Source organism: Triturus cristatus, chromosome 7 (genome assembly GCF_964204655.1).
Source record: "Triturus cristatus chromosome 7, aTriCri1.1, whole genome shotgun sequence".
Lineage (NCBI taxonomy): Eukaryota > Metazoa > Chordata > Amphibia > Caudata > Salamandridae > Triturus > Triturus cristatus.
The window spans coordinates 715,010,652-715,037,262 of record NC_140590.1 but is presented as its reverse complement, the minus strand read 5'-3'; positions in this window follow the sequence as shown (position 1 = coordinate 715,037,262).

Here is a 26,611-nt window from a genome sequence, read left to right as displayed (position 1 = left end):
TGACCGAGGAGTCTAATAGGGAGATAGGGCGGTAGTTCTTAACATCCCCTCTATCACCTTTTTTATAGATTGGTATTATAATTGATTCTTCCCAAGTAGGTGGGACCCCGGCACAAATAGCAGCATTAAATACATTGGCAAACAACGGTCCCCACAACTCAGGCACAGCTTTATACACATCAATAGGGGCCCCATCTGGGCCCTGCGCCTTGCCCCCTTTACTGGCATTAATACTTAAAATGACCTCCGCGGTGGTGATATCCAGTGGAATAAAGGACCATGGACCACAACTGTCTTCAGACAATATGTTAGAGTTGAAGATAGTAGAAAAGTGGGTTACCCAGGTAGCCTTATTTACATTAGAAGTGAGTTCAGGGACCATATCATCCTTAAGAAAAGGGCAGTTGACTGTTGCCCAAAAGAGAACACTATTATGTGTCTCCGCAGCCTGGGTCAATTTGTCCCAGGCCTCTTGCTGGAGCTCTTTCTTGCGTCGCTTGACCTCAGACTTATAATTCAGCCTGAGTTTTTTTACCGCAGTCATATCTCTTGGCCTAACGGCCAGGCCCAACTTAAGCTCTGCCAATTTGGCAGTACAGCCATGGTCGAACCAACCCTTCCTGGGGACTAATTTCCCATAGATAGTTTTAATAAATTTGGATTCAATAACTTTATTAATGGATATAAAATCCTTAACAATGTCAGTGGCCTCACGATCACACTCAAGGATAGCAGTAATATTTCCTCGACAATCCTTAACTATAGATTCAATAGCTCCATCAGCTTTTTCTCCTCTCCATCTAATTCTTACGCCATTGGGTCTGTGTGCTTCGATATTAGCCACAGAACGTTCAGAGGGGAGAACTCTACATTTCCACAAAAAAATAGCAATAGTAATGCAATTATGGTCACTTAACATATAATCAGTGACCTTAGGTGGCTTACACAGTGAAGTTCTGTGGGATGATACACAAATGTGATCAATCACAGTGTTAGCGTTCCTACCCGTAAATGTAGGGATGGAATCACCCAGTTCGTTCTTGGCATTTTCTAAAAGTACCAAATCCAGGGAAGCCATTAATTTGTTCAAGGATTCTCCGTAGGGATTGTGGGGGAAGTGTAAATCGTCTTCCTCAAAAAGATTCCTAACCCCACAAGCCCCAATGTTTGAAAGAATACAAGTAAAAAATATTAAAATCCTCTACCCAAATATAATTAAATACATTATTAACCCCAGAGGTTACATTTTCTAAAGCGACCTCTAGCTCAATCACGGCACTGTACCTCGTGCTATCAAAGACGTTATTATAAAAATTAATTAAAATGATGTTAGAGTCCAGATTATCTGATAGCCATAAGATCTGAGAATGGACACCAACAGTCAAGTATCTTTTTTTTTTTTTTTTAACTCTTTATTTTAAGATTTTTATACAGCAAGAAGAGAACCAACAAGCATTACACTTATTCGCAGTAGGAGATACATCAATATTGAAGTATCTTTTTACTTCAATTGGGGTTTTAACAGAAACCAAAACCAAAAGTCCTCCCTTCGATCTGCCAGATGGGGATGCCAGAGCTGGCAGATTAAATGAAGCATGGCCGGGATAGCTGACACATTCCCTACACCAGGTTTCTTGAAAACAAACGATGTCATGGGAGCTAAGAAACTCAACCCAACCTGGGTGGTCACCTTTAGCAGCTAAACCAGCGATATTCCAACTAACTATCGAACAGGGCGACTGCTCGCAGCCATTTTGGGACCTTGAATACAAGGAACCCATCTCTGCCCTCCCTGTTTCAACCTCAGCTATACTAGCGAGATCCACATCCCTCTCAGCAGTTACTATTACGGGGCCCTGTTCCTTCTCAATATTACCTCCCTGATTCTCAGGGACTATAATAGGTGGTTCGAGACATACACACTGGGCAACTCCTCCCATGCTTGTACAGCTTGCGCTCGGGGGGGAAAAGGTGCCCAAAAGAGCTCACCTCTTGTCAATCGACAGTCTCCAGTCCACTAAACCTGTTTTGTAAGGGAGTCAGGTGCAAAACAGGTGAGAGACCTTGCCGACCTCTAGAAATCAGTCCCTTCCCTTTCCGTTGTACTAGTGTCCATTCATCAGATTTGGGGGGATAAAAATAAGACAATGGATGGGATCAATTTAGGTCGAAGCAATTTTTAGCTCAATATGGTTGCAAATTTTATATCTGGCCTTTCAATGTTCCTTTGGCATTATGCTGAATAACCTTTGCTAAAATATATTTGATCAAAAATTCACTGACCTAATTGTTCAGCTTGATCTTTGTATAGCTAATTATATGATGATAAAGTCTGATTCTTATTGTTTGAGCTAGGGATTTTAGTGTTTCCGTTTGTGACTGTGGACCAGCAGTGTGAGGGCTGGTGGGTTAACATCATGGGTGTTCGACCCATTTTAGACATATCCCACATGGAGAAACATTAAACAAGCTTCTGCTTCAAAACCATTTGATATTTTCCAGCAAGATGGCAAAAGTAATTGCAGTACAATAGGCTATATTTTAATCTCTTTCAATCTCTTTAAAATGTTTGCAGTGGATATAAACTGTGCCAGTGACCGTAATCTACTCAAAATGTCTCTTGCTCTAAAATTGAGGGAAAAGGCCAAGATTAATGAGACGGGGCGCAAACAACAGGAGGATGAGGATAAAATGGGGCAACATTGACTGTGCGCATTTTACTCGTAAATTATTAGTGGAAAATGAGGAAGCTTTGTATGTTTATATCCTGATTTAAAACACTATTCCATTATAAAATGTTTTAATTCACTATCTTATTCTATTTCACATATGTTGACAGTCAGAAACGATTCAAGTAGATCCCCGTGTGTAGATGATTTAATTATGTATGTACCGTGTCTCACAAACAACTAATGTTCGCTTTAAAATCTGTCCCCCAGAATACTGAAGACATTAAAATGGCCAGTTGGAAATATAATCAAATATTAGAGAGTAGGAAGAGATCAGAATTAACGCCTGGGAGGATCTTGTATCAGCAGGGAGTGGCAAAAATGGTAGGCGATTATAGGAATTTGTGAACAGTCCCAATCTTGCTGATTACAATGCCTCCAAGGTGGAGTGTCTTACATCAGGTAATGGCCGGGTAAGGTATTTTTTGTCAGTTTTTGTGTCAGATAGAGGGAAGATACCCAGAGGCTGCTCTAGCTTCGAGTCAATCCATTGGCATCAAAGAAATTATAGTTGCCGTTAATAAGAGCTCCTTGGGGAAAGTGCCATGACCGGATGGTGTCCCGATGGATATCGTCAAAGAAAATACTGCTCTGTGGGCTCCTTTAATTACTAACGTTGTACTTGCTGCGGTTACTTCCTAAATCCTGGAAAGAGGCAGTCATAGAGCACATTTTTAAGGAAGGGAATAAGAATCAACCAAACTGGTATCTCCCCATCTCTCTGTTAGAGTACTCCCTGAACATTCTTGGCAGAGCTTTCCTGTCAAAGTTAGAAGCATGAACAGCAGAAATAACATGTTACCAATTTGGGTTTAGTTTGAGAATTGGTACAGCAGAGCAATGTTTACATTGGTCTTTCTTAGTGGGTAAGGTTTCCTACATATGGCGTTTATGGACCTCTCCTGTGCGTTTGACAATGCAAATCGCTGCAAATGGTGGACAATGATGGAAAATCTAGGGGTGGAGAGGGCCCTTGTCTCATTACTTAGACACTTAAACTGGGGTATGTCCGTCAAGATCCGTACCCAGACGGGCAATGTACTCCTCTGATTGATTTAATTGCAACATATGGCAGAGCTGCAGTTTGGCTCCATTTTTATTACTTTTATATATCAATGGACTGGACAGCCACTTTCCCTATAAAGGGAAGGATACGCCTCAAATTGGAAAACGGCTGATCCCAACTCTCCTCCATGCTGACAATGCAGTACTTATTGCTTGAACTGCAAATGGATTGCACATTTTGTTGGATGCCTTTATCTCCTCTAGGTAGGATTCAAATTTAATAATCATGTAAAACATTTTATTATGGTTACTGGTCCTAAAAGTACTAATCCAAATCTCATATGATAGATTGTATTCCTGGGGTAAAGATTAGAATTTGTAATTATCTAGGGATTCCTTTTGACAAGGTAGCCAGTAAAAGAACTAGTGCCACTCGATAAGAGCCAGTGTATCCCAGTGGGGTTACATGGGGTGGGAGTTTGGGTCTATATTTAAGCGGACATCCTTAAAAGAGAAAAAAACTATTTTCTATGCAAGCTCCTATCTCTACCCCAGGGTGCTGCAACGTATATTGCTCATTCCGAGTTAAAACTGGATTATGTAGGGGATGCCCTAAGGACTTCATGGCTGTTGTTTTGGATTAAGATTTGGTGTATGCCAGAGCAGGTTTTTCGGGATTACTACAAAGCGAGTGTTTAGCTCTACACTAAATGGACATGATTCCCCAGCTCGCCTACATAAAACAGACCTTCATGTAAAAGGGGCCCCTGACATTTTTACAGGTCCCTAGTCTCTAGATGCTGGCAATAAAGAGAGTCTGAAACGTAAAATGTTTTAATTGCTGTTCTATTATGCAAATTGCCAAAACAGATACAATGCAGACAGCAATAGCCTATTTTGTGTTGATTAATACCTCAAGAATCGAACCGCATTGCAGCTTAGTAGATGATAGGAAGTACTGGTTTTACTTTACCTGTTCGCGTTTATGTACCTTGTATTTTTGGTAGCCTTCCCAGCATATGGATCCTAGTTCTTGACTATTCCAAAATGCCCATTGGATAACCATACACTCCAGGGTATGAAACACTTTATGCTATTTTGCACTTTATACAAATCTATTTGTTTCCTAACATTAGAAATATAGGTCGGGTATGCTATGTTTACAGCATTTAGGTTCCCTCAAGGTAGTTAATAATTAGTTATATAACTTCTCCTATAAATATGAGGATACGAAATGGGAATGTTAATTAAACACAGTTGTCTGAGGGTTTTTATAAGGCTCCATATCAATTTTTCCATGTCTTGACTGTTATTTTTACTCACATTTTTAAGTGTATTGTGCTAATATAAGTATTTAACACATCTTAAGTTATGAGATGTGATCATCTGTCATTTTAGAGTATGCTTGTGCATTTCATATAATCTCTTGTGTTTTGTTTTCTTTTATCAGGATTTCAAGTGAATAACACTAGTATTTATATGGTAGGGTATAATTGGTCCATAGTGTGTAGGTCACCACGAAGTTGTTATGCGAAAGTTACCCCACTGGAGAATTGTTTTAACCATGATGCAATGTTATTGAGGAGTAAACCAATCGTAGCCAGCTGAGATTATTTACTGGGGTTTAAGCATATGCTTTTAGTCTTGACCAATATGTTTATTGTTACATCTAATGCAGCTTGTGCTAAAATATTTTCTCCTCTAAAAATATCCTAAAGCCATTTAGTTCCCCATCTTTCCTTTGGGAAATTATTTTCTTGTATGGATGTTACAGAGTCAATAATGATTTGTGGTTTTATAATGATTTCATTATATGGTGTTTTGTTAATTTTGTGTACTCTTTTATGGCGCTTGGCCGAATAAAGAATTTGTGATTAATTATTTGACTAATGTACTGATAAAAAAAGTCTTTAGTGGCATCAATACAGTGTAGCACTACCTAGATGCATTATTGTAGTTCTAATTTCTTAAAAGTTGCAATTAAAAGAGTTTTCAGTTACCAAGTGCACTAGACTTTTGCTGTGATAGCTACAAAATCTGCAGGCAAAATGGAGAGCCCAATTCACAGAACTAACTTAAGACAAAATCCTAAACTTACTACCAGTTTGGTATTCACAGAAGGCACTTACTCATTTTGGTATTCACAGAAGGCACTTACTCATTTCGGTATTCACAGAAGTTAGGAGTCCTAACTTTAGGACTCCTAAATGCCTTCTGTGAATACCGAAAGTCTTAAAATTAGGATTTTTCTCAGTTTAGGAGTAGTAAAGTTAGGACTCCTAACTTTACTACTACTAAACTGAGAAAAATCCTAATTTTAAGACTTTGGGTATTCACAGAAGGCATTTAGGAATCCTAAAGTTAGGAGTCCTAACTTTACTACTCCTAAACTGAGAAAAGTCCTAATTTTAAGACTTTCGGTATTCACAGAAGGCATTTAGGAGTCCTAAAGTTAGTACTCCTAACTTCTGTGAATACCAAAATGGTAGTAAGTTTAGGATTTTGTCTTAAGTTAGTTCTGTGAATCGGGCCCGGAGTCTTTTGCATTTCCATTTCTGTTTAACTTCCTTGGCATCAAACAGACCAAAGCATAATCATAGAAAATTAATTATTAGGACCCAGGGAATTGAAACTGCATGATAAGATGGGAAAAGCCTCTCTGCATATTTATCTTTGAGCAAGAAAGCACGATCCCAGGAGTTAAATTTTTCAAGGTCTTCTGAAAAAGTGAGAGAGACAAAAATGTGTTTCTTTAAAGGCTTTCAAAGGAGGGTTTGGAAATAGCCTGATCCCATGAGTGTTCCATTTTCAGTTTATTTGAAAAATTGGCTACTCTTTGGCGCCATAATGTTTTGTCTTAAATTGTTGGACTATCAAACTCTTAGAGTAAAATACCTCTAAGAGTAGTAGGCTCTGCTCTTTTCATTTCAAGCCAAAATCGAATGATGGCATCATTTTCTCTTAGCTCTTGATCTACCAATCCAAATTCCAAACGGATTTTGCAGTGCTTGACGACTGTGGGAGATTGCATATTGTTCTGAAGAGTTTTTGCTTCTCTGTATGTAAGCAAGCATTTGATTTTTCAAAAAAAGCTTTGATCTGTAGGTTAACGCTAGGATATATTTAGCTTAACGATGTTGTAAAGAGGCATACATGGATTGCCCATCCAAATGATTAGATAGTTTTAGCAGAACAGTTCTCAGTGATGTGGCCTTTCTTTTTAACCTTCCAAGTGTGCTCTGTGGTCACCTTCTGTATGCAAGGTAACGCCAAGATAAGTCTGGGAGTATACCTGTTCCAGTGGTTGCCCTCCACACTTCAGGACACATCTTAGCTGTTTTACTGGGTTGAACAACACTATTTTGGTTTTTACGTAGTTAATCTCAAGTTGGTTGTCCTCACAGCACATACATAGCTTCCACAAAGTATGTTGAAGCCAATTCTGGTATAATCTAAAAGAACCATGTCATCCGCAGTTTGGATGGTAAATGCTCGATGTCCATTTAGTTTTGGTGGACAGAGCCTCCTCTATATCGAATACTTATAAATTAAAAAGCATTGGAGCAGGTACACAGCTTTAGTTTACAGAATAAATGTTTGGGTGACGCTGTAGCCTTGCCCTAGTTTGACTTGTACCCAAACTGAGGAGTACAGGTTTATGATTGCATTTAATATTTTTTGGGGGGAAATTCCCATAATGATTACCTTGCCCACAATTGATCTCTATTCAAATATATATTTTTAAATCTATAAAGCAAGCATATGGCTGTTTTTTGGGATCAAATGTGCTCTATATATGTCCAGGCTATGGGTCATAGTGTTGTCTGTCGTGTCCGCTATGTCCCTATCGTCCCATGAACACGCATAGACCGGTGAGTGATAATTATTCTTTATTGCTTCAATTCGTCCGTGCTCAGAGGCCTGATCTCTTGCCTCCCCTGATGTCACCACAATGCCTCGTCCCTGACCGTAAATGGTGTCCATTTGCTGACCCCTCCCACGACTGGGGTGCAGGGTCCTACTGCCCTCTGCACCAGGTCACAATATCTCCCCCTTTGTGGAAAGAAAGAAATAAGGAGAGAGAGAGAGAGAGAGAGACAGAGCACCTGTGCGTTGTCCTTATTTGCTTTGCTGTTGGTGGTGTTTTCTGACCCCACCACTATATTTCCTCAATAGATCTCTTTGGATGTCTGCTCACTCTCTTTAGGCATGACCCTTTGGTCCCTTCGTTTGGCACCTCTTCTTGTCCCTTGCTGTTGTGACTCTTCTTGTCCCTTGCTGTTGTGTGACATCATGCCCATGCTGTCTATGACTTCCTCTTTGCCATGTGTTGCGTTGCTCTTGGATGCTGCATCTCCTCCGTCATCATCTGATGTCTTTAGTCCCTTGAAATGTGAGCTATTTCTGGTGATCCGGTAGGGGCCCGATGCAGCTGTTATCATTGGCCCTTTGACATTTGTTATTGTCAGCGGTTCACCTGAGAAAAGGCTGTCTGATTTTCTTGCTTGTCGTTGACACACCAGAACTGAATTCCCTTGCCTCAGCTGTGATGATGTGGCATGTCTCCGGGCGTCTGCATATAGTTTCGTTTTGTTTTTCACTTCCTGATCTCTTGTTGCAATGCTGTTGTGTTCTGGTGGCGCTTTTGCCTCCAGCTGGGACAATCTTGTCCTGCTTGTTCTTCCCAGCACCAGTTCTGCTGGGCATCGTCCCGTGGAGCTGTGAGGGGTGTTTCGGTAGTCTCTTAATATTTGACAGAGTGCCTGGCCTACAGAGATCTGTGCCAGTTTTGCTCGTTGTACTGCTTTCTTGATGTTTCCCATGAATCTTTCCACCATGCCGTTTGCTTGTGGCCACAGGGGCGTTACCTTCCGATGGTGGATGCCCAGGTAGGCCATGAATCTGCAAAACTCCTCTCCTGAGAAGGGTGGCCCATTGTCTGTCTTCATTGTTTGTAGGGAGCCCCAGGCTGCAAAAATGTCATCGAGTATTGGCAACGTTGCAGTGACTGATGTTGACGAGACATGTCGTACTATGGGAAACCTGAAGTACTCATCAATGACCACTAGCAAGTAGTTGCCAGTGGCCCACAGAAATCAGCTGCAAATGTTGTGCAAATGTTGTTCACACTGCCCCTGGAAGCTCCTTCATCTGTAGCTTTTCTGGCTTTGTGAGTCTTCCCATTATTTGGCATTGGGTGACAGTTTAGAATGGTGTCTTCCACCAGTCAATCCAGCCCTGGGAACCATCCTCTTTCTCATAGCATCTTTTTTGTTGCTACTATGCCTCTGTGGGACTCATGTGCTAAATTCACAGTCTGCCGCCGCAATGCTTTTGGCATTACTATCCTTGTTCCTCTTAGTATGATTCCTCTTTCTGTTTCTGAGAGTTCCTCTTGTATGTTTTTGAACGCCAGCATTTCTTCCCTGCTTACTCCTTCTCTCATGGGGCTGTTGTTGTTTACGTGTCTCCATCTTTGCTGTTGTGTTGTTAATTTGACGGTTTGCATTGTGGCATGCCTTGTTGTCTCTCGCTCCAGCTCTTCATTTATTATTGTTGTGGGAGTGTTCTGCCTTAACACAAATTTAGGTATTTGTCTGCCATGGATGTGTTTTCTGGTGCCTGTGGTAGGGGATGCCGTGACATGTAGTCAGCTGGGTTGTGTTCCTTACCCGGTTTGTGCACTATCTTGAAGTCATAGTCCATCAGTCTTATTCCCAACCTTTCAATGCGTGGCGGTATCTTTGCATTTCCATATATTGTCACTAGGGCTTGGTGGTTAGTTACAATGGTGAAAGGTTTTCCGTAGATGAACATGTGGTAGTGTTCACACGCCCATACTACTGCTAGACTTTCCTTTTATTTCCACCTTTTTTCACTTTTCTTATGCTTTTCAATGGGCTTGCCTGACTTTAAAATGGCCGCTGGGCCTTCTTCACTGCTTATTGGCTCCTTCCCCTGACTTCAAGATGACCGCTGAGATTTCTACAGGGCGAGATTTCCTATTTTCTGTACAGCCTGACTTTAAAATGGCTGCCAGGCCTTCTCCAGCCTCTGATTGGCTCACTTGCCTGACCTAAAGATGGCCGCCGAGTTCTCACACGATTTCGACTTGAAATCCACGCGGGAGGCTCGGGGTTATCTCTTCAATCAGTGGGCGGCTGCAGTCACAGTCGGGTGCACCACTCGTTTCCTCCTCACCTTTTTGCAATCGATGCAGCCGGGGTGGGCGCCCAATGTGGCTGAAGTTCCCTGTACGCGGACCAGGGTGGACTCCTGGCTCCGTTCTTTCTTGCGATCGAGGTGGGCTCCTGATGTCGCGCTTCCTCTTCTGGTGCCCAGCGGACCACGTGGGATCCTGGCTCCGTTAAAACGTCGCAGAGGTCACCGGCGTGTATGTCTGGTGGCGATTTCAGATCCCACCTTGTAGTCGCCAGACCCACGCGTGCTGTCCACGCGTGGGTTCGCATCCCACCTTCATCGCCTGTTGACGTGTCCCTTATGTCACTAGCGTCCCATGAACACGCAGAGACCGGTGAGTGCTAATTATTCTGTATTGCTGCGATTCGTCCGTGCTCACAGGCCCGTCTGCTTGCCTCCCCTGGTGCCACCAAAATGCCTCGTCCCCACTCCCTGACCGGAAGTGGTGTCCGGTTGCTGACCCCTCCCACGACTGGGGTGCAGGGTTCTAGTGCCCTCTGCATCAGGTCACGATATTATCTAATGTGCTGACACATTAAAAACGGTCAAGAACCATGGAATTAATTTTTTATTGTTAGCAATTTTTTTATCTCCTCAAGGACCAGATTAGGATAATTCTTTGATTGGGTATCCGATAGGGCTATCCACCTATAATTGTCCGGATCCTGGTGGCTCGCTTTGTATGCAATGGATATGGATATGCAATGGATATAAGTGTGCACCATGCCAACGGTCTGGAGCAAGACCTCTGTAATAACGAGCCTCGAATATTCCCTTTGTTTCTTTGTCCCAATATCTTAGATTTAATTTAAAAATGACAGACGGGAACTCATTTAATCAAGGTGGCATCTTTTCACTTTCTTTTATTATTTTTAAAATCTGGAGGATATTCAATTGTTGTTTGGTTGTATTTGGCTCGTTTGATCTCGTGTGATGAAAGCAGTTGCACATGTTTCTTACTCAATCCCAGTACACCCAACCACAGTGATCTTGAGCATAACACCTTCAAACATAAGAGATATAACTGGCCCAATAGGATACTCATCCATCATATGACAGGAGCAGCCAAGCAACTCATAGCTCTCTTCAGGAAGAAAAAGGAAGCCCCTCTACCCCCACACGGCACTCTGGTTCCATAAGCTGTGGAATGGGCCTGGAACCACGAGCACCCTCACTGGGCCTTGGCAATGGTGGAGGTGAATGAATACCAACAATTCTGCTGCTGTGGTTCATTTTCACCTTTCAGCTGTAGACTGCTCAAAGTGAACAGCTTATGTAATATAAATGCTGACAAGGCAGAAGTGATGATTCTGTAGGCCATATCAACCTTCATGATTGATTTGGGGAAAATTAGCTACTCCAGTGACCAAAGTTAGGCATTATGGTTTCTTCTTTGATTGTGATATTTCTCCGATAGTTTATTAGTTTAACATTCTTTCTGCCACTCACTTTCTACATTTTAAAATTCTAAGAAATATTTTCCCATTGGAACATAGGAAAAACCATGATACAGGCAGCGATCTCATCCGAGTAAGACTTATGGAGTCCCACTGCTGATGGCAAACATTCACATGTGTCTAAAACAATAGAGCTTGCTAAAAAATGTGGAGGACTAGTCCCGAGCAGAAGAGAGTCATTTTATGACCAAAGGAGAATAATACGAATAAAAGAAATATTGGATGTCCGTTGTCAGTCGTGCGGGTTACCTGTGACACAAACCAGACTGGCCAGGCAACCGATAATAACATTGCTGAGTGTCCAAGTCTGCATTCATTGGACACTTCAGTGTAATTGGGCTCAGGTGTTATTAGAAAGTAAACAAGTAGGAGATTTAGCAGTAGTAAGTGGTAGATACCGGAACCACTAACTGTACCCCTGGACCTCAAGAAGGAGTGCCAAGCTTCGAGAGAGAATAAGAAGCCTTGGCATCTATGATACTCTGAGGAAGTACTAGGAGTGCTTACATGCACCAGGCTAAGTCAAGCTCCTCCACTGCAAACCCCCATGAAAACTGTTTGCTGTTTTAGACTTGTTTATATCTCGCACAAATAGGCTATATGATTACTGTTATTGTACGCTCCCAATCATGAAGTGACTACCATGCTACCTTGATCTCCAAGAAGGTTTCTGAGATCTGCGAACCAATTAACCAATTAAAGACTTGGGGGCATATGTACAAGCCCCTATAGCCACCACAACGTCACTTTTATAGACATTGTGGTTGTCGATAGATGCTCAGCCTTATTTACAATGCAAAAACAACAAATGATGGACAGAATGCAGAACAATGTCATACATTCACCCCAGTACAGAGATCTGGGCCTAAATCCATCGTTTTTTTGCTCACCATGCCATTCCAGTTTGAACCCAGCCATATGCAAATCAGTCTTGACCCTGTGCCTCATGGGAACAGTCCAGCCCGAACTGCCAAGCCAGGTCCTCCCTGGACCGGAACCAAGCATCCTAAGACGGGTTTCGGGGTTTCACCCCTCTTCAGCCAGGATAGCTTGATTCCAGTGGCATGGAGAGCACGGGACTCACGTCTGAGCATACCCGTCCCACTCGGGGTGTCAAATGCAAAAACAACAAATGATGGACAGAATGCAGAACAGTGTCATACATTCACCCCAGTACAGAGATCTGGGCCTAAATCCATCGTTTTTTTGCTCACCATGCCATTCCAGTTTGAACCCAGCCATATGCAAATCAGTCTTGACCCTGTGCCACATGGGAACAGTCCAGCCCGAACTGCCAAGCCAGGTCCTCCCTGGACCGGAACCAAGCATCCTAAGACCGGTTTCGGGGTTTCACCCCTCTTCAGCCAGGATAGCTTGATTCCAGTGGCATGGAGAGCACGGGACTCACGTCTGAGCATACCCGTCCCACTCGGGGTGTGAAATGCAAAAACAACAAATGACGGACAGAATGCAGAACAATGTCATACATTCACCCCAGTACAGAGATCTGGGCCTAAATCCATCGTTTTTTTGCTCACCATGCCATTCCAGTTTGAACCCAGCCATATTGTGGAAATGTGGATTTTCCTGATCAGTTATGTCCCCTATCTTGGACCCCAACGGTTCTATATGCATGTTACAAGTACATGTATGTTCCCTCTAGTTCCAGTTTCTAAGACGCAAACATATGTGTGTCTACCGTCGACATGTTCTCTGTCAGATCCGCCATCGATGGGCTGGATATTCGATTCCTAAGTATGAAAGGCCACCGACTTTATATGGCTAAGTTACTCCATTTTTACAGTTCAGGCAAGTAGGCCCGATTCTGTCCTCAAAGCCTTTCCCTGCTCTCTGTCTTTGACAGCTTCAGCTTGAGCTCGCATCTGTATCCATGAACTTTGCCCTACTCCCTGTGCAGCTAACGGTGCCTGCCCCGGCCAGTTTTCGCCTGCCTGCCAAGAAGCTGTATTTCACCTTCGAATTATCTATTTTGCTCTTCAGCCGATGCATTCCTGTCTAGTGATTTAGGTAAACATTTCCTTTAGCTCACAAGCAAAGGACTCGGCCTTTCCGTCCTCCTGCAAGTGATTCATAGCCCTGCTGCCATGGAAAGTTTTCTGCCCCTCACATCTCATATAGACACTTAGGCGTTTGTGCACGCACACAGTCAGTATAGACTAGATTCTGTCCGAGAGTCCTTCCTTGTGGATAACATAGTTCTTTAAACATAGGATGTTAGATATGATTTGGGATTAGGTTGACTTGACCCCCCAGACTTCTCGTCTCCACATGTAGAGCTAAATGTCAAGTCCCCTTCACCCCCTAGTTGCACGTCAATCACACGTCATGCTGCTGCGCGCGCATCTATGCCAAGTATTATCTTATAGATCCACCTATGTCTGATAATCCTAACCAATCATGTTTCTTTTATTCCTTATTACGCCTAGTTTCGATTACGTACCTGTTTTGTCACTTTTCTTATCAAATGTTACGCCTTCTACATTCGTTTCATTGTAATGTACTTATTATAAAAATGCATGTCTGTCAATAAATTATTGTACTTCACTTCCTGAACCCTCGTGGTGACGGAACCTGAAGGCCGCGACTCGAGTCGGCCATTTTTTGATGGAATAAAGCCCATTTAGAAACTCTTATACCACGGATTCTGCCTCTTGTTATTCTGAGCTATTTTATTTTATTTCAAGATCCCGTATGAAATTCAGTCCGGTAAAGAAGATTTTTGTTTACCACATAATGGCGCCCGAACAGGGACACTTTCTCATCTCACGCGCCGGCGGTGCGTTGCAGGCCCGGTCTCCTGCCACAGCTGGACGGACCATAAACGCGTACCAGCAGGATTTCCTGTAAGCTCCCTCCGGTCAAGCGGGGGCGACTGAGGCTGCGATCAACCCAGACGAGGCGGTGAGAAGTGCGAAGTATCCCGACCAGAGCCTAGCTGAGAGAGCAAGATCCGAGGTATACAGAGGCCCACCAGGTTTTCGAAGCCCCGATGTCCAGAGGGTCCGCTGTCCGCAGTCATTGAGTCCCGTCCATTCTCTGAGGCCTTCCGTTTCAAGGAGCTACTCGGTGAGTACCATCGCCGGGGAGGCGTGTTGACGCGCACATAGGTTGTGCCGGTCAAGACGGATTAGGGTACACAAATCCGGTCTGCACTGTTTAGCAGTGTATATGTACTGTTTAGCAGTATATCAAGTATTCCGAAGTATGCAGTTATTGTCAAGAATTCAGCGTGGTGATTAGTTAGGCAGACTGTCATCATTGTCGGTCGTTGTTAAAATGTTTAATGTTTAATGTTTAAAGTGTTCAAATATTGTGGTATGAATGAGTGTTCATTGTTCACTGTTCATTATTGTGTTTTTCGTATTAAGTGAGTTCAAGAGTAAGTATCAGATCAGTTGTCAATATGCCGCTCTTCTCGAAGTTAAGACAGATTACTACCAGAAAAGGGGTGCTTGAAGAAGCAGTTCCTATTCCTCCTAGGGACACTCCAGGGCATTTCATGTACCATAAGCATGGCTTAGATGCCATATTGTTTCTTGATCTATGGGTAGACTATACCAAGGGATTGCCGGAAAGTCAAAGGTGGCCCGTAGCGGGAACCTGGGATGCAGAGTGCATCATGAAAGTGGAGGAAGAGTTATGGAAAAGAAAGGTCAGACAGTCACAGAAAGACGCTGTTGAGTTATGGCGTAAAGAATCTCATAGACGAACAGAAAAAGCACGTAGACAAGAAGAGAGGAGTAAAGAAAGTTCAAATAAAGCTCAAGAAAGTCTATTAATTGAGGAAGGTATCCGAGTGAAATCAGAACAAGTAAATAGACAAAGAAATGCTCTTATGAATGGTATGTATCCCCTTCTAGCCGAAGGACTACCTAAGGCTGCTCCAGAAATGCCAAAAGACTTGCCACCCCCATTATTTCCAATTAAGGTACATCCACAAGGGCATCCCAGAACCGCAGAAGATGTTTTTCTTTCCTCATATCTAGACGACGCAGCTCCCGAATATGCTAACGCCGCACCACATAGACCGTCTGGTGTAGGGGTTCAACGTCAGGATCAGGTATCTGTCCCCGTGCAACAGCAAGTCCCGACGCAAGCGTCAGCAAGCACATCTGTTTCCGCATCTGTTTCCGCAGTCGATTCTACAGGGGTATCGACACCCATAGTTGCTGTGTCACGTTCAACGAACCCATTCACACCCGACGCCCCAGATGGGGCCACGGGAGGTGCTAGCATTACCTTTACACCACCCAGAATAAATAAACTTGTTTTTCAAGAGTCAGCACATTCACGTACACCTAAATTCGTAAGTGAACGTACGCTTAAGGAACTCCTTGTAAACTGTAGATATGACCCAGTGGTTGGTAAAGAGGACGAAATGGTCCTGGCATCATTACGTATCAGGCGAGCCGCAGAGTATTTAGCAAGGTTACCAGGAATGACTACGCATCTAGATAACATATATCATTTTGTTCAAACAGGACGAGATCCAGGATGTATTAACAGAGCTATGGAATTCCAGAAAGTAGAAATACAGGGGGAACTGTTACGTTTCCTCATAAACTGTGTGATCAGAAATCAAGACCGCCCGGGGGTAGACCCGAATGCAATGCTTATTCTTACAAAATGGAGTCAGAATATATCAGAAGGGAGACACGATAAGCAAAATTGTATAATAGCCATGTGCCGAAAAATCCGTAAAGAAATAGAGCGTATTCATGAAGAGAGATTGGGAACAGACGAGTTTGAGCAAGATGAAATGTCCGAATCAGGGAATTCCGCAAGACAGTCAGAGACCATAGCTTATGTAGGCAGAGGAAGATCCTGTGAAAATACTAGATGTTTTTCTGATCCCATACACTCAGTATGCCCAAATAATAGCAGAACGTATCCGACGCCTATAATAAATCTGAAGTCTCCTGAACATTCGTTTCAAGCCGCAGATAAAATATTACGAGAACGAAGGGGTTACCACTTCCTCGATTCCATGGATGAGCAAGAGTTAGCCAGATCAGCCGTTCACTGGATTGACAGTCCTGAAAAATACGGTGATGAGACCGTAGCACACACGTTTTTTAATCTCAGTACAGATGAACAACGTTTAGCTGGAATCTATATGATTCAGCAACTCCTCATATTATATAAGAGCCAACATGCTGACCCTGGTCCTTTACCTGATATATTAACGGAACTACTCACAAACAGATGGAGAGGTTCTAGTAACAAGTTAATTAAAGAGATATTAGTGTCACGTAAGCAGTATGTCCTTTTTGTAAGTCCGGATTCTCTCTCGCTGCCCCGCAGAGAAAGAGCGCCGTACTATATGGATAGACAAAATCCCCTACGAGAAGTGCACCCAATAAAAGGCGAAGACAATGAGTTTCACCGTGTATTTGTTTACACACCCATATCAAAAATGGAATTATTGGAAATGAAGAAAGTAGTACCTAGTCATGACAAAGACCCAGCAGGTTTCCACCGAGAAATTAAAGACATGTTACTGATGGGAGAGTACACCTTTCCTGATATTATGACGATATTAAAGGTGCTTTTGCCTGCTGGCATTTATGAAAAACTGAAAGAAAAAGAGTGGGAAGTGGGTGACCAAAAGATAGACTGGACAGCATTAGCAGAGGAAGAAAGGGGCCGAACTGCAGGTTCAGGGCTCGGGGATAAAGTTAAACTGTTACCAGGTTTACTAGTACAGGTACTGCCACGTTTATTAACTACAAAAAAGGAAGATTGGGGTGCAATCACAGCCTGCAAACAAAAGCAAGATGAAGACACAAGCGATTATTATGCTCGATTTGAAAAATGTTTTGGTATAAATAGTGGTATAAAAGCAAGTAGTGACTCATATCCACATTTATTTGTGACAAAATTAGTGGAAAATGCATTGCCTCCAGTAAAGAATAGAATATTGAAATTCGAGAGTACCTGGCAAAGTAACACTCCGTCGCAAATGCTACAAATGTTACAGTATCATCACAATAGAATTAGGGATGAACAAGAACACGAGCATAGACGCATGAAGGATACAAAAATGAAAATGCTAGTTTCTCAGACAGTACCAGCAGATGGTCACAAAAAGGGTGTGACACATTCTGGTGATTCTGCAGTTCCTGTAAAAGGAAGCTGCAATTACTGTAAACAACTGGGCCATTATGTACACGATTGTCCAGTCCTGAAACGTAATATAGCTACAGGTATTGCAAAGGAGAGACCACGATTAGTTAGACAAGATCAGAATGAACAAGGAGCTATGCAGCATGGACAGTCCATGCCAGTTCAACAACAGTCCATGCCAGCCTCACAGCAACCCATACAGTTTGTGCCAGCTGCACCGCCGTTGCCTGCTACTGCCACACAAACCACAACACGACAAATGTATCAGACTGCACAGTATGAATACCCTGAGTATCAGCGTTACGCATGAACAAGCCTAGAGAGGGAAGTTGACTTACCGCTTATCGAGATTCCTGTAGATCAAGAAGGACCTTATGTACATAGTGAATTATTAGGTCAAGATAGAAAATTCTTACTCGATACAGGGGCAAGTCGAACAACCATAAAACGTAGTGAAGTTCCAGGGGCACCCCTCTCAGGCTCTCAAAATATTTCCCTTGGTTTTTCAGGAAAACCTATTGTTAATGAAGTATCACAGCCTCTACCACTTACGATAGGACCTTTGACACGAACTACAGATTTATTGCTTACTAAATCATGCCCAGAAAATCTGTTAGGAATTAAAACTCTGAAAGCACTAGGAGCCATAATATGTTGTTCTCCGGAAGGAGTAAGGTTGTTTTTACGTGATTTTAAAGGTCACTATGTGTCTAGAGACATGGATCCCCGACTACAAACTTTACCAGTACATCTATGGGCACAAGGCCCTACGGATGTTGGCTGCATGAACATTACACCCTATCAAGTCACCCTGAAAGCAGGAGTGGTACTACCACGAATGCGACAATACAAGTTACCGCATGATGCTGTAGTGGCTTTGCTGAAAATCATTGATGAGCTGATTGTCCAGGGAGTAGTTGTAGAAACAGACTCCAATGTATGTAATTCACCGATAATTCCGATTCTTAAACGAACTGATCCTACTGCCCCACCAGTGTACCGATTGGTTATTGATTTGCGTGAACTAAACAAGTGCATTGTACCACAATTTCCTGTGGTCCCTGATATATCATCATTGTTGACAGCAATTGATTCCGAAGCAACATTCTTTACTGTAATAGATCTCAAGAATGCCTTTTTCAGCGTCCCAATAGATCCGGAAAGCCAATATTTGTTCGGATTCAGTTTAAATGGGCGCAGCTTTAAATTCTCACGCGCTCCCCAAGGATTCACAGAAAGCCCCAGCATCTACAGCCAAGCACTGAAGAGAGAACTTGACAGTATCCACATGCCAGTCAATACTGCACTGCTTCAATATGTCGATGATCTGCTGATCACAGCGAGAAGCGAGCCAGAATGTGAAAAAGCTTCTCTGATAGTTTTACATTTCCTAGCCGACAAGGGGCACAAGGTGTCTCCTTCTAAGCTGCAATTCTGTGTCCAGCGAGTTATTTATCTTGGTCACTCGCTGTCCAAGGAGGGAAGGCAGCTTACACCAGATCGCATCCAGTTAATTGCTAACATGTCAATACCCCAGACACAAAAGGAGGTGCGAGCTTTCATAGGCCTCACTTCATATTGTAGGCAGTGGATCCCTCAGTACGCTTTTCTAGCAAAACCACTCATTCAGTTAACCACACAGGAGGCAGCCACATCGACTGTTCTCCCTTGGACTCAGGAACATACACAAGCTTTTGAAAGCTTAAAGAAAGCTTTATGTCAAGCACCTGTTTTAGCAACACCATGTTATAGCAAACATTTTACACTCTTTGTTACAGAACGCGAAGGTACTGCCTTGTCAGTACTCACTCAGGATCAAGCAGGATCACGCAAGCCATGTGCTTATTTTTCCAGTACATTAGATCCCGTAGCTCAGGCTTTGCCTGCATGTCTGAAATCAGTGGCAGCGACAGCTTTAGCAATCAGACAAAGCGATGCCATAGTATTAGGACATCCATTGACAGTACAAGTACCACATGCAGTAGAGGTTCTTGTGAATCGAACACAAACACAACACTTGACCATAGCAAGACTTACCGGTTATGAATTGACATTGTTTCAACCACACATAGAGATCCGACGGTGTAATACATTGAATCCTGCTACACTATTACCTGTAATTGGAACAGACCCACTAGCTCATGATTGTGTTGAAATCATTGAAATAAAGACGAAACCTAGACAAGACTTGACAGACGTTCCGTTGTTAGATCCAGACCTGACGTTGTATGTAGACGGATCGTGCATGAGAACTAGTACAGGAGATTTAGTGGCCGCGTATGCAGTCACAACAGACACTGAAGTTATTGAGACAAATTGTATAGATACTTTGTCCGCCCAAGCAGCAGAACTTATTGCTCTAACACAAGCCTGTATTCAAGCCACAAATAAGAAAGTTAATGTATACACTGACTCACGTTATGCATTCGGAGTTGTACACGACTTCGGCGTGTTGTGGCGAGAGAGAGGTTATTTAACTTCCCATGGTGCCCACATTCAGCACGGACCCCTCATTCATGCTTTGTTAAACGCAATACATCTACCCACTGCTATATCGATTATGAAATGTAAAGCACACACGAAGGTTACTGATATCATTTCTCAAGGCAATGATTTAGCTGACAGAACAGCTAAACAGACTGCTCAGAATCGCACATTAGACATGACAAAGCCAATAGTTCAGACACCAACACAGTGTATGACAATTAAGGATCCTACACTTGACGTAATTGATATACAGACACATGCCACAGCAGAAGAAATAAAGAAGTGGACTGAACTAGGAGGGATCCAGACAGATCAAGGATGGATGACGAAGGAGAAATCTGTATGGTTTCTCCCTGATTCCATGGTTCAAGCCATTATAGCTACAGTTCACAGTCCAGCACATTTAGGAGAGAAGGCTATGCTAGACAGCATTCAGCACATTTGGTTCAACAAACATTTACGAGCAGCAGCTAAACAAAAGGTTCGTACCTGTATGATATGTTGTCAGTTTAATCCAGGAAAGAGTGTTCCCGTAGAGCAGGGTGGATTTCAGCCTCCTGACCATCCTTTTGAAGTCCTCCAGATGGATTATATTCAGATGGAACGTTGTCGAGGATTCAAATATGTTCTCGTAGTTGTCTGCGCTCTCTCCCGTTGGACAGAGGCGTATCCCGTATCAGATTACACTGCCCCGACTACTGCCAAGCAGCTAGTTCGAGAATTCTTCCCACGGTACGGTTTACCACGTGTTGTATATTCAGATAACGGCCAGCCTTTCTCATCCGAATTAATGAAACATGTCTCACTTTTGTTGGGATATCAGTGGAAATTCCACTGTGTCCGACACCCCGAGGCAGCAGGTCTCGTGGAACGACATAATCAACTTTTAAAAATCAGACTGTCTAAGATATGTCAGGAGAAAGGTGTGGACTGGATAGTAGCTTTACCAGTTGCGCTATTTTACATGAGGATGGTAGCACACTCTCGAACAGGGCTATCCCCTTATGAGGTGATCTTTGGTAGACCACCGAATATGTGGGGGACGCCTATACCCCGTAAAATAACTGATGTTGATTGTAATATGCTGACAGATTACCTGGCTTCCTTGATGTCTGCACTACAATCTTGTCGTTCACAGGTAGTCGCAGCTTTTCCCGACAACACCGAGGTGAAACCTCATGATGTAATTCCCGGCGATTATGTTCTCGTCAGGAATTTTGATCGGAAAACCCAACTGGAGCCAAGGTGGAGGCGTCCTAAGTTGGTCCTGCTGACGACCAGAACAGCTGTGAAGATCGAAGGGAGAAAAGGCTGGGTGCATTCCAGCCATATAAAGAAATTTCATGGACTTCCTCCTGACACAAACAGTACTCCCCGTGTGTCTTCCCCCATTGACTCAAAGCTACCTTTGGCTGAGGCCAGTAGCACCGAACTTTACAAGCAGAAACTCAGGTCCAGATCTAAACTGTCGGACGATTTGATTGTTTAAGTCCTCTCCAAGGTGAAGCGGTTGAATCTGTCCCGACATGTATCCCTTAGGTCTGAATCATGTAGAGTCCAGAATCATAATGAAACGACATGCTTATTGTAAATTACTGCGTAACCACTGTATTGTGACTTTATTAATTTTGTTTTTCTTGAGTTTTTTAGTTACTGCAAGTATATTGTTGCATATGTATTATCCTGTTTCTAAACGTGCTTTCAATATAACTGATGAACATTCTTTTAGTGAATTCCCCCCACATGAGTTGTCCTATAGACTTGCGCTGCGCAATAACACATTCATTAGTATGTTACATCATTCCCATCAGACTAGTAATGCCACCAATTGTTGGGTGTGTGGCCGACTCCCTCCCTATCAGAATAACAAAGGAGTTCTGCCTTTCTTTCCACATCCGTTCACACACAATGGCTCCTGTGGAGCATGGTTTAGTTTATTAAATTCTATAGACCCAGACACAGCAGTTTATCAACAACATTGGATATGGGGAAATCTGAATTTAGTTTTATTCGAAGTCTGTCACCCTAATAAGGAGGGTCACCCCAGTAGAACAGGAACTGATTTAGAAAATGAAGTGTATAAATTAGGTAATTTTACGCCTAATCTTATGATTTTGAATGTCAAATCCGAAGTTGAACTAATTCTGCCCACTATGTCAGTATTTCCAGTTAAGGGTGAATTATGTGTGAGAAAAGTTGGTTCCATACACATGGGCCATAGCCAATGCGTTACTACAGTAGAATATAGTGATCAAGGTAAATCTTCATTTAGAGCTTCTCGCCATTCTTACTTTATATGTGGTCAGACTGCATATATGCGTTTGCCTCTAGATTGGGATGGTACCTGTTACATAGCATTCCTTCTGCCACCTGTTTTTCTAGCTCCCCCTGATTATTATCGAAATGTTCATTTAGTACACAATAGAGAGCGAAGAGATCTCCCAGTTGTCGATTATACTGAGACGGCATGGGACAAGTATGCAGATTTCAATAAAGGTATCTTTCCCTATATAGGTACAATATCAAATAGTAAGCTGATACGTAGACTCACCAAGACTCTTGAAGCTGTAGTAAATGAGACTATAGCCGCCCTAGGCAATCTGACAGAGGAACAATCAGTGATGAGAATTGTTGTTCTCCAGAATCGTCTTGTCCTTGACGTCATCCTGGCCGATAGGGGCGGAGCTTGCAGGGTCATCGGATCCAGCTGCTGCATATTCATACCAGAAAATTCGCCATCTGTATATCAAGCTATAACACGCCTTCATAAGATTGTAAGCCAGATACACGAAAATCCAGGCACTTGGACGTGGTCCGGGTGGTTTTGGAGTGTGATATCAGCCTGGGGATGGAGAGTTCTATCCTTCCTAGGTATTGGCCTTCTTATGCTCTTCAGTTGTTGTTTATGCCTACAATGTGGACCAGCGATTTGTGGTCTGTGTGCCACATCATGCATTCCATATCACAGTTCTCGTTCAAAATGCCGGAAGAAGAAGGAAGAAGAAATGATGCTCCATGAGCAAATCGATGGAATGATGAAGATTGATATCTCTTGAAGGGCAAGTAGGGGACAAGGAGGGAATGTGGAAATGTGGATTTTCCTGATCAGTTATGTCCCCTATCTTGGACCCCAACGGTTCTATATGCATGTTACAAGTACATGTATGTTCCCTCTAGTTCCAGTTTCTAAGACGCAAACATATGTGTGTCTACCGTCGACATGTTCTCTGTCAGATCCGCCATCGATGGGCTGGATATTCGATTCCTAAGTATGAAAGGCCACCGACTTTATATGGCTAAGTTACTCCATTTTTACAGTTCAGGCAAGTAGGCCTGATTCTGTCCTCAAAGCCTTTCCCTGCTCTCTGTCTTTGACAGCTTCAGCTTGAGCTCGCATCTGTATCCATGAACTTTGCCCTACTCCCTGTGCAGCTAACGGTGCCTGCCCCGGCCAGTTTTCGCCTGCCTGCCAAGAAGCTGTATTTCACCTTCGAATTATCTATTTTGCTCTTCAGCCGATGCATTCCTGTCTAGTGATTTAGGTAAACATTTCCTTTAGCTCACAAGCAAAGGACTCGGCCTTTCCGTCCTCCTGCAAGTGATTCATAGCCCTGCTGCCATGGAAAGTTTTCTGCCCCTCACATCTCATATAGACACTTAGGCGTTTGTGCACGCACACAGTCAGTATAGACTAGATTCTGTCCGAGAGTCCTTCCTTGTGGATAACATAGTTCTTTAAACATAGGATGTTAGATATGATTTGGGATTAGGTTGACTTGACCCCCCAGACTTCTCGTCTCCACATGTAGAGCTAAATGTCAAGTCCCCTTCACCCCCTAGTTGCACGTCAATCACACGTCATGCTGCTGCGCGCGCATCTATGCCAAGTATTATCTTATAGATCCACCTATGTCTGATAATCCTAACCAATCATGTTTCTTTTATTCCTTATTACGCCTAGTTTCGATTACGTACCTGTTTTGTCACTTTTCTTATCAAATGTTACGCCTTCTACATTCGTTTCATTGTAATGTACTTATTATAAAAATGCATGTCTGTCAATAAATTATTGTACTTCACTTCCTGAACCCTCGTGGTGACGGAACCTGAAGGCCGCGACTCGAGTCGGCCATTTTTTGATGGAATAAAGCCCATTTAGAAACTCTTATACCACGGATTCTGCCTCTTGTTATTCTGAGCTATTTTATTTTATTTCAAGATCCCGTATGAAATTCAGTCCGGTAAAGAAGATTTTTGTTTACCACAATATGCAAATCAGTCTTGACCCTGTGCCTCATGGGAACAGTCCAGCCCGAACTGCCAAGCCAGGTCCTCCCTGGACCGGAACCAAGCATCCTAAGACCGGTTTCGGGGTTTCACCCCTCTTCAGCCAGGATAGCTTGATTCCAGTGGCATGGATAGCACGGGACTCACGTCTGAGCATACCCGTCCCACTCGGGGTGTGAAATACAAAAACAACAAATGATGGACAGAATGCAGAACAATGTCATACATTCACCCCAGTACAGAGATCTGGGCCTAAATCCATCGTTTTTTTGCTCACCATGCCATTCCAGTTTGAACCCAGCCATATGCAAATCAGTCTTGACCCTGTGCCTCATGGGAACAGTCCAGCCCGAACTGCCAAGCCAGGTCCTCCCTGGACCGGAACCAAGCATCCTAAGACCGGTTTCGGGGTTTCACCCCTCTTCAGCCAGGATAGCTTGATTCCAGTGGCATGGAGAGCACGGGACTCACGTCTGAGCATACCCGTCCCACTCGGGGTGTGAAATGCAAAAACAACAAATGATGGACGGAATGCAGAACAATGTCATACATTCACCCCAGTACAGAGATCTGGGCCTAAATCCATCGTTTTTTTGCTCACCATGCCATTCCAGTTTGAACCCAGCCATATGCAAATTAGTCTTGACCCTGTGCCTCATGGGAACAGTCCAGCCCGAACTGCCAAGCCAGGTCCTCCCTGGACTGGAACCAAGCATCCTAAGACCGGTTTCGGGGTTTCACCCCTCTTCAGCCAGGATAGCTTGATTCCAGTGGCATGGAGAGCACGGGACTCACGTCTGAGCATACCCGTCCCACTCGGGGTGTGAAATGCAAAAACAACAAATGATGGACAGAATGCAGAACAATGTCATACATTCACCCCAGTACAGAGATCTGGGCCTAAATTCATCGTTTTTTTGCTCACCATACCATTCCAGTTTGAACCCAGCCATATGCAAATCAGTCTTGACCCTGTGCCTCATGGGAACAGTCCAGCCCGAACTGCCAAGCCAGGTCCTCCCTGGACTGGAACCAAGCATCCTAAGACCGGTTTCGGGGTTTCACCCCTCTTCAGCCAGGATAGCTTCATTCCAGTGGCATGGAGAGCACGGGACTCACGTCTGAGCATACCCGTCCCACTCGGGGTGTGAAATGCAAAAATAACAAATGATGGACAGAATGCAGAACAATATCATACATTCATCTCAGTACAGAGATCTGGGCCTAAATCCATCGTTTTTTTGCTCACTATGCCATTCCAGTTTGAACTCAGCCATATGCAAATCAGTCTTGACCCTGTGCCTCATGGGAACAGTCCAGCCCGAACTGCCAAGCCAGGTCCTCCCTGGACCGGAACCAAGCATCCTAAGACCGGTTTCGGGGTTTCACCCCTCTTCAGCCAGGATAGCTTGATTCCAGTGGCATGGAGAGCACGGGACTCACGTCTGAGCATACCCGTCCCACTCGGGGTATGAAATGCAAAAACAACAAATGATGGACAGAATGCAGAACAATGTCATACATTCACCCCAGTACAGAGATCTGGGCCTAAATCCATCGTTTTTTTGCTCACCATGCCATTCCAGTTTGAACTCAGCCATATGCAAATCAGTCTTGACCCTGTGCCTCATGGGAACAGTCCAGCCCGAACTGCCAAGCCAGGTCCTCCCTGGACCGGAACCAAGCATCCTAAGACCGGTTTCGGGGTTTCACCACTCTTCAGCCAGGATAGCTTGATTCCAGTGGCATGGAGAGCACGGGACTCACGTCTGAGCATACCCGTCCCACTCGGGGTGTGAAATGCAAAAACAACAAATGATGGACAGAATGCAGAACAATGTCATACATTCACCCCAGTACAGAGATCTGGGCCTAAATCCATCGTTTTTTTGCTCACCATGCCATTCCAGTTTGAACCCAGCCATATGCAAATCAGTCTTGACCCTGTGCCTCATGGGAACAGTCCAGCCCGAACTGCCAAGCCAGGTCCTCCCTGGACCGGAACCAAGCATCCTAAGACCGGTTTCGGGGTTTCACCCCTCTTCAGCCAGGATAGCTTGATTCCAGTGGCATGGAGAGCACGGGACTCACGTCTGAGCATACCCGTCCCACTCGGGGTGTGAAATGCAAAAACAACAAATGATGGACAGAATGCAGAACAATGTCATACATTCACCCCAGTACAGAGATCTGGGCCTAAATCCATCGTTTTTTTGCTCACCATGCCATTCCAGTTTGAACCCAGCCATATGCAAATCAGTCTTGACCCTGTGCCTCATGGGAACAGTCCAGCCCGAA